Genomic DNA, 14360 nt, shown 5'->3' on the forward strand with positions numbered 1-14360 from the left:
GAACTGAAATTTGAATGCAAGGAAGGCAAGAAAAGCTGGCAACTTCTATGCAACTGCAGAACCCAAATTGGCCTTTGTCATCAGGATCTGAGGGGTCAATGGTGGGAGCCCAAAGGTCCAAAAGGTGTTGCAGCTTCTTCGCCATTGTCAACTCTCCAATGGAAGCTTTGTGAAGCTCAATAAAGCATCAATTAACAGGCTGAGGATTCAGAACCACATATCGCATGGGGGCACCCAAACCTGAAGTCAGTAAATGAACTAACCTACAAGCGTGGTTATGACAAAATCAATAAGAAGCAAATTGCTTTGACAGATAACACTTTGATTGCTTGATAAATATGTAAATATAGCATCATCTGCTATATGAGGATCCAATTCATGGAACCTGTACTGCTGGAAAATGATTTGAAGAAATAACTTCTCGTAGCCCTTCAAATTATCCTCTCCACAAGGTAGAATGAGGAAAGAGACAACCCATTTTGTAGAAGGTGGAGATGCTGGCAACAAGGAGCACCAGATCAACAGGCTTCTTAGAAGAATGAACTAAGGTGTCTACCATGATTTATTTTTCTAATCTGGTCAGTTAATTAACAGTACCCACTTTCAAACTGAAAACAAAAACCTGACTTTTGCTGAGTGTATTAGCCAGGGTTCTCCAGAGAAACAGAATCAACGGGATGTGTCTGTGTGTCTGTGTGTGTGTGTGTGTGTTTATTATAAGGAATTGACTCACACAATTATGGAAGCAGAAAAGTCCCAAGATCCTCAGTCGGCAAGCTGGAGACCTGGGAGAACTGACGGTGTAGCTCCAGTCCACAAGCTTCCAGGCTGGAGATCCAGGAAGAGCCAAAGTTTCAGCTCTAGTCCAAAGGCAGGAGGAAACTCAGGTCCCAGCTTGCAGGTAGTCAGGCAAAAGGAGTTCCCCTTACTCATAGGAGCGCCAGGCTTTTTGCTCTATCCAGGCCTTCAACCAACTGGTCAAGGCTCACCCACCCTGGGGAGGGCAATCCACTTTACTCAAAGTCTACTGATTTAAATGTTAATCTCATCCCAAAACACCCTCACAGGAACACCCAGAATAGTATTTGAGCAAATACCAGGGCACTCTATGGCCCTGTCAAGTGGAGACCTAAAATTAACCATCACACTGAGCAAATTGTGAAGACAGGGGTTGAACAGAGAAGGGGCAGGATTTTATTTGTTTTTACCTGATCACTCTGCTTGCTTTCCTGAGACTAGACTCTGCTGAGCCATTGCAATGCTTGGGAGGTGAGAGGAGGGTGCTCAGGTCTGCAAGGACACAGTGGATGTGGTGAGAAGAGGGGGAGTTAACAGTATTTGTCAACAGATTGGACACACATGGGAAGAGAAAGGAAAGGGCCACAGATAATGCTTGTTTTTGACCTGAGATGTTGCAGGCTTGAAGCTGCCATTGAGAGAAGAGGAAAAGACTTCAAGAGAAGAATCGGGAGCTCAGCTTGGGACACGTTGGGTTAGATGTGCTTATTAGACATACAAGTGGAAGGAAAAGGAAAGGGGTTAGATCTGCGGGTCTGGAATTTAGGAAAAATAGGAAAAAGTTCTGGCTGGAGACAAAAGTGGGGTCATTCATGTTCAAAGAGTGTCTGTAGTCATGAGCCTGAGTGATATCACAAAGAGCATGAGTTAATTTATTTATTTATTTAAGACATGGTCTAGCTGTCACCCAGGCTGGAGTGCAGTGATACAGTCATAGCTCACTGCAGCCTCAACTTCCCAGGCTCAAGCAATCCTCTCACCTCAGCCACTTGAGTAGCTGGGACTACATGTGCACATCACCACGCCTAACTAATTTTTTTTTTTAAGTAGAGATGAAGGTTCCACTATGTGCCCCACGCTGGTCTTGAACTCCTGGGCTCCAGTGGTCCTCCGGCCTTGGCCTCCCAAAGTGCTGGGATTATAGGTGTGAGCCACCATGCCTGGCCAAGGCATGAGTTCAAATGAAAAAGGGACAGAGACCATCTCCAGGGCTTCCATGATCTGGATATCACACCCACTTTCCCACTGAAAATAACTAAAAATACAGGGAAGATAATTAATGCAAATCTTCTTAAAACCATGGAAGGGCTGACAAGAGAGAAAAGAATTTACAGTCAAAACTGTAGGAGATGGCGGGAACCAAGAGAGGGAAGCAGAGCACCAAAGTCACACGTGCCCTCCGGGAATTTTGAATGTGGGGAACTTGAATTTGGGGTTTCCTAGACCTGAGGATGAGAGTCAGACTATGCACCAGGTGTAGGGGAAGTGCAGGGTTCCTGGTCACTCTCTCTTTCTGCACACCCCCAGGCTCTGTCTAGGGAAATGAAACTCAAGTGCAGCCAACCCCACTCTCCGCCCCCATCCACCCTCTGACTGCTGCCCCATTCAATGGCAGGGAGGCTAGAAGCATCTCTAGGCTGGAGGAGACCCAAGTCCCTGCCCTGGAATCACCTGATTCTCTAACCCCATACTCTGATTCATCTACTAGGAGCGGGAACGCAGAAGAGATAAGTGAGCAGGAAGGAAGTTGCATTCAGAAGATACAACACATAGACATAAGCACTCTGATTCAGTAGAAGAGGAAGTTTCCCCATGATGTCTCCAGCCTGGGTCCCCAGCCACCCTTCTGAGAGTATCTGAGTTGATGTGGAAATATGAACACAACGCCACGCTCTTGGTGTCAGATCTCCAGCTCCAATGCTGAGTCCAATGTACAAATCTTGTAACCCTTGGCAGACTTGCCCTCATCTTCACTTCCTCCTCTACACTTATGGGTTTTCAAAGTTCGAGGGAAAGGCAGAGGTCTCCGATGGCTCTGATCTCCTATGCAGTGGTGTTATTATTTGTTTGCTTGCTTATTTGTTGACTGCCCACAACCCAGTTCTTCACCCATAGCCCTATTTTATTTTCCTTTGGAGAACTACCACTATCAGCCCCATCCCTCACTTCAGTGGGGAGTCTGTGAATTGTGCAGGGAGCACTGTCCAATCGACATAGCTCATCACCAACAATGCTGCGGCCAATTTTAAGAACAAGCCCGTGTCCAATTGCCTCTAAAGATCCAAGTTCCAGGATTTTTGCCACACCTTCAGGAAAAATAGCTGTTCAGTTTCTCCCGGCATCCCTGGGTGGAAGAAATGTAAGCCTGCAGCTGCCTGAGAGCAAAGTCAACAGAGGAAGGAAGAACTCTAGGGTTAACAAACGAAAAAAAAGGATTTTAGAGACATCAACCAATTCTGGAACCTGCTGTGCCTGAAGCCGGTGTACTTCAGAACTTTTCGGCTAAGTGGGCCAATGCTTGGCTTTTATTTCCCAATAGGCCCATTTGAGCTAGATTGATCTTGCTTGCACCCCAAAGAGTTCTGCCTGATATAACCTCTCCCCTAACCACTGTGTTCCACATCCCCTCACCTACTCTGCGTCAGACCCTGAAGCTGCCAAAAGCCTCCCTGTGAGACTTGACCTCAATTTCAGAGTTCACAACCCTTCCATGACTTCTGGGAAAGATCCTGACATGTGCCCCTCCCTTTTAACAAGACCCTCTGTGACATCCATCAACATAAAGTCAATTACCAGGCCTGGTGGCATGTGCCTATAGTCCTAGCTGTTCTGAAGGCTAAGGTGGGAGGATTGCTTGAGCCTAGGAGTTCAAGATCAGCCTGGGCAACGTAATGAGACCCTGTCTCTACAAAAAATTTACAAATGAGGATTAATAACTTGAATATGTAAGGAGCTCAAACAACTCTAGGACAAAATCTAATAATCCAACCAAAAACTGGGCAAAAGATCTCAACAGATATTTCTCAATAGAAGACATACAAATGGCAAACAGGTATATGAAAAGGTACTTGGCATCATTGATAATCAGAGAGATACATATCAAAATTAAAATGAGATATCATCTCATCCCAGTTAAAATGGCTTATATCCAAAAGACAGGCAATAACAAATTCTGGTGAGGGTGTAGAGAAAAGGGAATCCTTGTACACTGTTGGCGGGAATGTAAGTTAATATAGCCACTGTGAAGAACAATTTTGAAATTCCTCAAAAAATTAAAAATAGAGCTACCATAAGATCTAGCAATCCCACTGCTGGGCATATACCCAAAAGGAAGGAAATCAGTATACGGAAGAGATATCTGCACTCCCAAGTTTATTGTAGCACTGTTCACAAAAGCCAAGACTTGAAAGCAACCTAAATATCCGCCAACAGATGAATGGATAAAGAAAATGTGGTGCTTATACACAAGGGAGTACTATTCAGCCATGAAAAAGAATAAGATCCTGTCATTTGCAATAACCATGGATGGAACTGGAAGTCACTATGTTAAGTGAAATAAACCAAGCACTGAAAGACAAACTTTGCATAGTCTCACTTATTGAAAGAAACTAAGAATTAAAACAATTGAACTCATGGAGATAGAGAGTGGAAGGACGGGTTACCAGAGACTGGGGAGGATAGAGGGCATGGGGGAGGGGAGAAGGTGGGGATGGTTAATGGGTACAAAAAAATTGGAAAGATGAAATGAGACCTCGTATTTGATAGCACCACAGGGTGATTATAGTCAAAAATAATTTAATTGTATATTTTAAAATAACTTAAAAAGTATAATTGGATTGTTTATAACACAAAGGATAAATGCATGAGGTGATGGATACTTCATTTACCTTGATGTGATTGTTACATGTTGCATGCCTATATCAAAATATCTTGTGTAACCCAGAAATATATACAACTACTATGTATCCACAAAAATTTAAAAACTTAAAAATTAAACTAAAAATTAAAATTAAAAAATACAAAATTAGCCAGGTGTAGTGGTGCATGCCTGTAGTTGCAGCTACTCAGGAGGCTGAGGCAGGAGGATTGCTTGAGGCCAGAGGTCAAGGCTGCAGTGAGCTATGATCGTGCCACTACATTCCAGCCTGGACGACAGAGAGAGATGCAACCCTGTCTCCAAAATTAATTAATTTATTAATTAATAATTAAAATAATCAAAACCAGTTGTAAAAATAAACAAAGACCAACTACATGAGAACAAGGAAAGGCTATGTATTCAGGTCTTGCTATGACAAGGGAGTCAGCCACCATTATTTGTGTTTTGGCAGAGACTCACAGGCAGGCAGTGGAGTGGGAGAGCTTCATAGTGGGGAAAAGAGAAAACTTCAGGTGTGTCCTGATTGGAGGCTATTGGCCTGGGGAAGCTGTAGGTGAGCCAGCTAGAAGCAGGTAATCCTACATGATTGGGTTAAGAAACCATATCCACTTTCTCTGATTTGGTCCTAAGTAGAAAGTGGGGACAGAAATTAGGGAAGCTGTCAGTTATTAATCAAGTCCCAGCCATTTAGGGCCAATTGTTACAGGGATTATTGTTTAGCTTCCTGGACAGGTTACCAGAGACAAGTCTGGCTTATAGAGAGTAGCCTAGCTGCCTGAGCTGGTGACTGTGGATGATGGGCTGGTTTTTCAGGGCTGGTTGCTGCAAATTAGGGGTCAGAGTTCTAGTTTTATATATTATCTGGCCATTTCTGCATGTATATTCAGGCTCTCACAGGGTAGGAGAGCAATTTTCCACATTCGAAAAGAGATACAAAATTTATTTCAGGGAGAAGACCTATATACTTGTTTTTCAAAACAAATTGATCACCTTTTTGGGTGTCTAAACAGTAAGCCCAGGACTAGCCTGGAGGGTGAGCTGAAGAACAGGCTAAATTTTCTCTGCATAATAGAATAATGTGAATCCTAAGATTGTGGCTGAGAGAGAAAAGACAGCAAATGTCCTGGTCTTGATGGCAATGGAAGTGGTGGGGACAGGAGCTGGTGTTCTCTTTTGATAGATGGGACCCCAGCAGCCTGGTGACAGCAGACATACAGCCGGTACCAGGTTCTGTGGCGTGGAGATGGATGGTGGAGATTAATGTCCCATGTAGGTTGCTCCGTTAGGGCTCCCCCTGCTGGACCTGGTGAACTCAGCATTTTTGACACGTCTTTTGGGACCATTCACTACTGCTTTCCCCAAACTTTCTGTATGTTTTACACAATATCACTGGATTAAGAGGACCGAGGAATGCAAGAAGGAAGCGTTTGTTCCCATGTCAGGAGGAAAGAACATCACTGTGCAAATGACAATTAGGAGAATACCGTTATCTACCGTAATCTTCCCAAATAATGTACAGGGTGGGAAGTTTGGGATTCACTGTACTTCTGCGGCTTGGGTTCCATTTATTTCCTTTAGACTTTAAAATCCTGGAAGGGTGCAGCATTGGGGGATCTCTGGTTTGCACCCTGCACAATGCAAAATTCCTTGAGGATATCAGTTTGGTATCACCATCATGTGGACATCATTGAAGGTAGGGAAGGGGAACAGAGAACAAAGGCAGAGCCTCCCCACCCCCCTCCCCAGGCCCGCGTCTGAGAATGTGAAACAATGTTGTGAAGCTGAAGTATGGACAGGAAATGATGAAGGACTCCAACAAGCATGGGTATAGACCACAGGAAGGATGGGATACATGTTTGAACAGTGGTGGCATCAAGGCTGAAGAAGACACCAGGCACTTGTAAAGAGTCTCTCTCCTGAGGCAGGTGGATCACTTGAGGACAGGAGTTCGAGACCAGCCTGACCAACATGGTGAAACCCTGTCTCTGCTTAAAATACAAAATTACACTTTGGGAGGCCAAGGCGGGCAGATCATGAGGTCAGGAGATCGAGACCATCCTGGCTAACATGGTGAAACTCCGTCTCTACTAAAAATACAAAAAATTAGCCGGCCGTGGTGGCGGGTGCCTGTAGTCCCAGCTACGCGGGAGGCTGAGGCAGGAGAATGGCATGAACCCCGGAGGCAGAGCTTACAGTGAGCCGAGACCGCGCCACTGCACTCTAGCCCGGGTGACAGAGCGAGACTCCGTCTCAAAAAAAAAAAAAAAAATTAGCCAGGCGTGGTGGTGCATGCCTATAATCCCAGCTACTTGGGAGGCTGAGGCAGAAGAATTGCTTGAACCTGGGAGACAGAGGTTGCAGTGAGCCAAGATCGCACCATTGCAGTCCAGCCTGGGCAACAAGAGTGAAATTCCATCTCAAAAAAAAAAAGAAAAGGAAGGTCCCTCTCCCCTTGACTGGGCTTCCAGTGAGCAGGCAGTGTCTGGCTCCTCTTCGCATTTTGTTTGACTGGGATGGTTTGGAAATATTTAACTAATTTACACCACTAAAATATTGGTCCAGGCACGGTGGCTCATGCCTGTAATCCCAGCACTTTGGGAGCCGAGGTGAGCGGATCACCTGAGGTCAGCAGTTCAAGACCAGTCTGGCCCACATGGCGAAAATAGCCGTGTGTGGTGGCACACGCCTGTAAATCCAGCTATTTGGTAGGCTGAGGCAGGAGAAGTACTTGAGCCTGGAAGGTGGAGGTTGCAGTGAGCATGCCACTGCATTCCAGCCTGGGAGACAGAGCGACACTTTGTCTCAAAAAAAAAAAAAGAAAAAGAAAAGAAAAGAAAAAGAAAAAGAAAAAATTGGAAGATAATCTCACACTGACATGAAAGCCCCGACTTTCTTGGAAAATAGGAAGATGTGGTATCCTCACATGTAGCAATCAGCCGAGGCTGAGCAAGAACCAATCACCTTTACTTTGCCGCACTCCCCACCATGGGCTATCATCTCCCTCTGCTAAAGCCAAAGTCCAGGTGCGATTTGTCGGAATACTTGCCCAGTTGTTTTCCTTACACAAATCCACTTCCCTCATTTGCCGTAACTGCCTTGACCATGTAGAGGTTTGATTCAGGGGCACTGGACCTACCAAACAAAAGATATCGGATGTCTCTCTTTTTGGCTCATCAGCAGAGGTCAAGCTCCCTTGAGAAAGAAAAGGAAACCAAAGCCCAAGGGCTCCCCCTGCTGGACGCAGTGAGCTCAGCATTTTTGGCACATTACAGACGTTAAACTTGAAGAGACACATTCCCAAAGCATTAATGCGCAAGGCCAAGCCTCCAACGGAAATGTACAACAAAAAAAAAAAAAGAAGAAGAAGAAGAAGGAAAATAAAATAGAATAAGACTTCTTGTCTCTGCTCGGACATAAGAAGAACTTCGAAGTTGTCACTTTTGTTCTTACAACAAGAAAAGGCTGAACAAACTGAGAATCAACAGCTTTTCTTAGACACGTCTAAAGAACTGCAGTAACACAGTGAATTACCATCCCCAAGTCTGGAGACACTGGCAAATCCAGAGAGTTACTAATGAGATCCATTCACACAGGGCGGAAGCTGCTGGAGTCACTAACTTGGTGAAGACATTTGCATGGTAATTCTGACAAGTTGCTGCAGGCTGGGTAACAATTAGCTCAAGAATGATAAATTTCTACAGGTGTCAGTCTTAGGAGTCCCCACACTTTCGTGGATTTTACCTCCAGTAACTCTACCAGTGAAGAGCCCAGAAAGGCCCCCTAGCCCATAGCCCTGGTAGGGAGAAGGAAGAGTAACTGTTGTTAAGTATACCCAGAGCATTCTCCCCAACACAGGCCTATTCTCCAGGGATAAAGAATTTATTGGTACCTTCTCCCACCTGGAAGAAGGGATTTCTCCTGGCCGGGCATGGTGGCTCGTGCCTGTAATCCTAGCACTTTGGGAGGCTGAGTTGAGAGGATCACTTGAGGCCAGGAGTTCAAGACCAGCCTGGTCAGCATGGCAAGAAACCCCATCTCAAAAAAAGAAGAAGGAGAAGGAGGAAGGAGGAAGGAGGAGGAGGAGATTTTCTCCTGAATCCAGCACAGCACATTCTAGACTTCCTGTCTCACCTGAAATGAATGGAGAGAAGCTGAGAATCACTTGTGAATGCCATAACCCAGAGGCACAGGTCCCCTAAAAGACGGATATTTAATCGCAGCGTGTTTAATAATGACTTGCAAAGCTATACAGACCCTAATTCCTAGAACCTGTGAGTGTGACCTGTGGCAAGAGAGACTTTGATGGTGTGATTAAGATTCTCAAGATGGGGAGATCATTTTGAATTACCTAAGTGGACCTTCAATGTAATTGCAAGGGTCCTTAAAAGACAGGCAGCAGGGCCAGGCGCGGTGGCTCATACCTGTAATCCCAGCACTTTGAGAGGCTGAGGCGGGAGGATCACGAGGTCTAGAGATCGAGACCATCCTGACCAACATGGTGAAATCCTGTCTCTACTAAAAATACAAAAATTAGCTGGGCATGGTGGCACGCACCTGTAGTCCCAGCTACTCAGGAGGCTGAGGCTGAGGAATCGTTTGAACCTGGGAGGCAGAGGTTGCAGTGAGCCTAGACTGTGCCACTGCACTCCAGCCTGGCGACAGAGTGAGACTCCGTCTCAAAAAAAAAAAAAAGAAAAAGAAAATATTCATCCCTTCCCAAGACAAAGCACGAATATTCCTCCCCTTGCTCTTAACGTCCAGCCCCTTCAAGAATGATACCCTATATCTGTAACTTCCCAGTTCTCAGGAGCTGAGAAGTTGATTTGTAAGCCCAGCTCCCACTTCCCCAGTCCTGTAGCTGTTGAATGAAGCCTGCACTGCTCAATACTCACTGTCGGTTTCACATATTAGCTTCATGACTTGGAACAGGAAACATTCCCCTTTCTAGGGTGACCAGGACCCCCAGTAACAAGATGGGTCTAGGAAGGAAAAGCACTGTGCACTCCCAGGCCCCAGCACCTGGGCTCCTGATTTGGGGAAGAATTGACTTCTTTAAATTATCAAATGTTCTGATCAGGCACGGTGGCTCACGCCTGTAATCCCAGCACTTTGGGAGGCCAAGGCGGGTGGATCACTTGAGGTCAAGAGTTCGAGACCAGCCTGGCCAACATGGTGAAACCCTGTTTCTACTAAAAATACAAAAATTAGCTAAGCGTGGTGGCACCTGCCTGTAGTCCCAGCTACTCGGGAGGCTGAAGCAGGAGGATTGCTTGAACCTGGAAGGTGGAGGTTGCAGTCAGCCGAGATCATGCCACTGCACTCCAGCCTGGCAACGGAGCAAGGCTCCGTCTCAAAAAATAAAAAATTAAATAAAAATTTTAAAAAATTATCAAATGTTCTAACTCATCAGCATGGTGTAGCTTGCCATTATTCAGGACGTTAATTTCTCTCAACAATGTGCTCCAGCTTTCAGTGTAGTGGTCTTGGAACCATTTTGTTAGTTTCACTTTTAAGAATACTGTGATTTGAGGTGCTATTGTAAAAGATACTGTATCTTAAGTTTAATTTTCCGATAGTTGCTACCAGAGATATAGAAATGATTTCTGTATGTTGACTTTGGATGCAGCTGCTCCGCTAAATTCTCATAGTTATATCCAATTGGAGGATATTTTGGATTTTCTATGTATGTTATCTTGTCATTGAAAACAATGATGTTTTGCTTCTTCCTTCCCAATCACTGTGCCTCTTATTCTTCCTGCTTCATTGATACCGCTGGTAGTTTTATGACAATGTTGCATAAAGTGGTAATAACAGATATCCTTGTTTTTCTTGATCTTAGGGGAAAAGTGTTCAATTTTCACTATTCAGTATAACTGGAAGTCCATGCCACATAAATACAGTAACTTCAGTGCCATTCACCAATAAAATTCTAGTTCATAGTTGTATTCAATGTATATATAGTGTTTTAATTTTTTTATTTTAAGAAACAGTCTCGCTCTGTTGCCCAGGCTGTAGTGCAGTGGCACGATCACAGCTCATTGCAGTTAACTCCTGGACTCAAGCGATCCTCCTGCCTTAGCCTCCCAAAGAGCTGGAATTACAGGTGGGAGCCACCAGAGCACCCAGCCATTTAAAAAATATTTTTAATTCATGGATCACAGTTTAAAATTTGGAGCTCTCTCCCAGTAATCTGAATGCCTAACTTCTCTTGAAATAACTGACTATCTTGCATGCCCATGTAACAGCAATTAGCCCAGGGAAGCAGGAGCTTCCCCTCTTTACTATGCTGCATTCCCCACCAAGGGCTATGGTCTCCCCTGAGCTGAGGCCAAAACAAGTAGACTGACAAAGCTTTGTCAATATCTTGCCCCATTGTTTATCTTTTTGTTGTTGTTGTTGTCATTTGAGACAAGGTCTTGCTCTTGTCTCCCAGGCTGGAGTGCGGTGGCACGATCATAGCTCACTATAGTCTCCAACTCCTGGGCTCAAGTGATCCTTCCGCCTCAGCCTCTTGAGTAGTTGGGACCACTGGTGTGTGCCACCATGCCTGGCTAATTTTTTTATTTTTTGTAGAAGTGGGGTCTCACTGTATTGCCCAGGCAGGTCTCAAACTCCTGGGCTCAAGTGATCCTCCCGCCTCGGTCTCCCAAAGCCCTGGGATTACAGGTAGAAGCTACCATGTCCCACCCCCATTATTTATCTTACCCCAGTCCTACTTATTTTCTATACCTGCTTTTCTCTTGTAGAGACTCGACTGTGTAATTCCTGGGAAAACAGATGCACTGAGCCGTTAAATAAAAATTCCTCTAGCTGAAATCGCTTGAACCTGGGAGGCAGAGGTTGCAGTGAGCCGAGATCGCACCACTGCACTCCAGCCTGGGCCACAGAGCGAGACCCTGTCTCAATATATATATGTATATGTGTGTGTGTGTGTGTATGTATATGTATATGTATATGTATATGTATATGTATATGTATATGTATATATTCCTCTAGCCAGGCTGGGTGCAGTGGCTCAAGCCTGTAATCCCAGCGCTTTGGGAGGCCGAGGCAGCAGGATCGCTTCAGCCTAGGAGTTCGAGACCAGCCTTGACAATATAGTGAGACCCCCCCCCGCCCCCCCACCCCTCTCAAGAAAAAAACAGTTCCTCTAGCCAAGGGTTTACTCTCTGACTTCATTTCTCACGGTGGATCCCGCTCAAGCAGAGTCCGGGAGCCAATCCATGTCCAATTGTGCCCCCTGCTGGACAAGGTCCACTTGTTCAGAGGAAACTTGCGGAGAGATGGAGAGCTCCAGTTGAGATGCTCCAGCTCCCTCTGCCAACACAGTTTAATAACAAGTAATAAAGTAGAAAAACAATATAGCATAAAAATAATTGAAAAATTATTTTAATTAATAGTATGAAACAAAAGAGATGGTAGATTAGCAGCTTGCTGCTAATAAGGAAATTAAATTTTCTGGTAAAATTATAATAAGCAATGGTAAGAGAACAGAATAAAAATAAAATGAGAAAATCTAGCAGAAATAATTAAGGAGAAGATGATGACGATGAAAAAATAAAATTGAATTAGAGGCGTGAAATATAATACTTGGCACACAGAAAACAAAAGCCAGTGGTTCAGAGTCCAAGTTCAGGAAAATCGCACAGGATGAAAGGGAAAGAATCAAAGAATGAAGTAATGAAAGGGAAGGTTCTCCGAAGGAGTCAGATTATCAGGAGAATTCTTCATTTAACTTCTTGCTAATAACTAGAAAACTCGGGATAAATTGATGATTTTTCAGGAACATGTAAATTACAAAAAATATTCTCAAGGAGAGACGTATTAAATCAATTGACAATTTTAATATACACAGACAGGATCATATTAAATTATTTCAAGCTATCAACAGACAATTCTGATATAATGTAAACGAAAGAGAAAAATAAAGAGCTTCACAGTTGTTTGTACAGAGCGAGCATCACATAACATGAAAACCTAACAAGGTAATACAGTTAAAAGGAAAAGTATATAGACAAATCTCCCTATGAATATTGACATGGAAATTCCAAATATTTGGAATTTAGCGATAAAAACCTCCAGTAATTTTTTTTTAAATACCAGCTGAATGTGGAGGCACAGCCTACAGTCCCAGCTACTCGGGAGGCTAAGGCGAGAGGATTGCTTGAGCCCAGGAGTTCTAGGCTTCAGTGAGCTATGCTGGGGCCACTGCACTCCAGCCTGGGTGACACAGCAAGACCACATGTCTTTCTGAGGTCTTGGAGGCTAAAACGCACACACACACAAAAACTCATATCCCTTTAAAAATAAATAAACAAATAAATAAGCCATGTTAAAATGGATATTACCTAAGAATAATGAGATGATTGGATATTAGAAAATCTATTAAAATAAATTGTGTATAGATTAAAAGAGACTATGATATCATTTTGTTAGATGTCGAAAGGGCATATCATAAAATATAGTACCTTTTCCCCCAAAATTCCCTTATATAAGATTATTTGCTTAATCTAAGATTACATATTTATAATCTTAGATTTATATATATTATATTTAATCTTAGATTTATATATATAATCTTAGATTTATATATATTATATTTACCTACCTGTCTACCTAATCTACAAAGCCAAAAGCAGTTAAATGCTTCTGTGTAAAACATTATGTTGCCCGCCACCCCAGGACGTAGTGCTACGATCACTTCTCTTTGGCATCTTCACTCATTCCCAAAGCAATCTCATCCAGTCCAAAGGTTTTAAATACTGTCAAACATTGATAAGTCCCAAATATACATCATTCTAGTCTTCAGTTTGCAGCTTTAGATCCATACATTTAATTGCCTGTTTGGATATGTACTCTGCGTCTCAAATTCATCGTGTCCAAACCTTACTCTGGACGCCCACTCCAAGCCTGCTCCTCCTACATTCTTCCTCATCTCAGTAAATGTTAACTCCATTTTCCAGCTGCTCAGACCAAGGATCTTGGAGTCTTTTTTATCACTCTTCCTTCTCTTACACCCTGCATCCAGTCAGAAATCCTCTCAGTTCTACATTCAAAATATACCCAGAGGCTGGGCACAGTGGCTCACGCCTGTAATCCCAGCATTTTGGGGAGCCAAAGTGGGTGGATCACTTGAGGCCAGAAGTTCGAGACCAGCCTAGACAATACGGTGAGACATTATCTCAAAAAAAATTATGTACATCTATATCTATAATCCAAATATATATATATATATTCAAAACTACTTCTTCTCTTCCTCCTCCTGCTCGTTCTTCTTCTTCCTCTTCTTCTCCTCCTCCTCATTCTTCTTCTTCTTGTTTTTTTGAGATGGAGTCTCACTCTGTCACCCAAGCTGGAATGCAGTGGCATGATCTTGGCTCACTGCAACCTCCGCCTCTCAGGTTCAGCGATTCTCCTGCCTCAGCCTCCCAAGTAGCTGGGATTACAGGCATGTGCCACCACGCCCAGCTAATTTTGTATTTTTAGTAGAGACAGGGTTTCACCATGTTGGCCAAGCTAGTCTTGAACTCCTGACCTTGTGATCCGCCTGCCTTGAACTCCCAAAGTGCTGGGATTGCAAGCATGAGCCACCGCGCCCGGCCTCATTCTTCTTTTCTCCTCCTCCTCCTCCTTGTTCTTGTCCTTCTTCTTCTCCTCTTTCATCATCTCCATCCTCCTCTTCTTC

The sequence above is a fragment of the Pan paniscus genome, chromosome 20, assembly GCF_029289425.2.
Source record: "Pan paniscus chromosome 20, NHGRI_mPanPan1-v2.0_pri, whole genome shotgun sequence".
Classification (NCBI taxonomy): domain Eukaryota; kingdom Metazoa; phylum Chordata; class Mammalia; order Primates; family Hominidae; genus Pan; species Pan paniscus.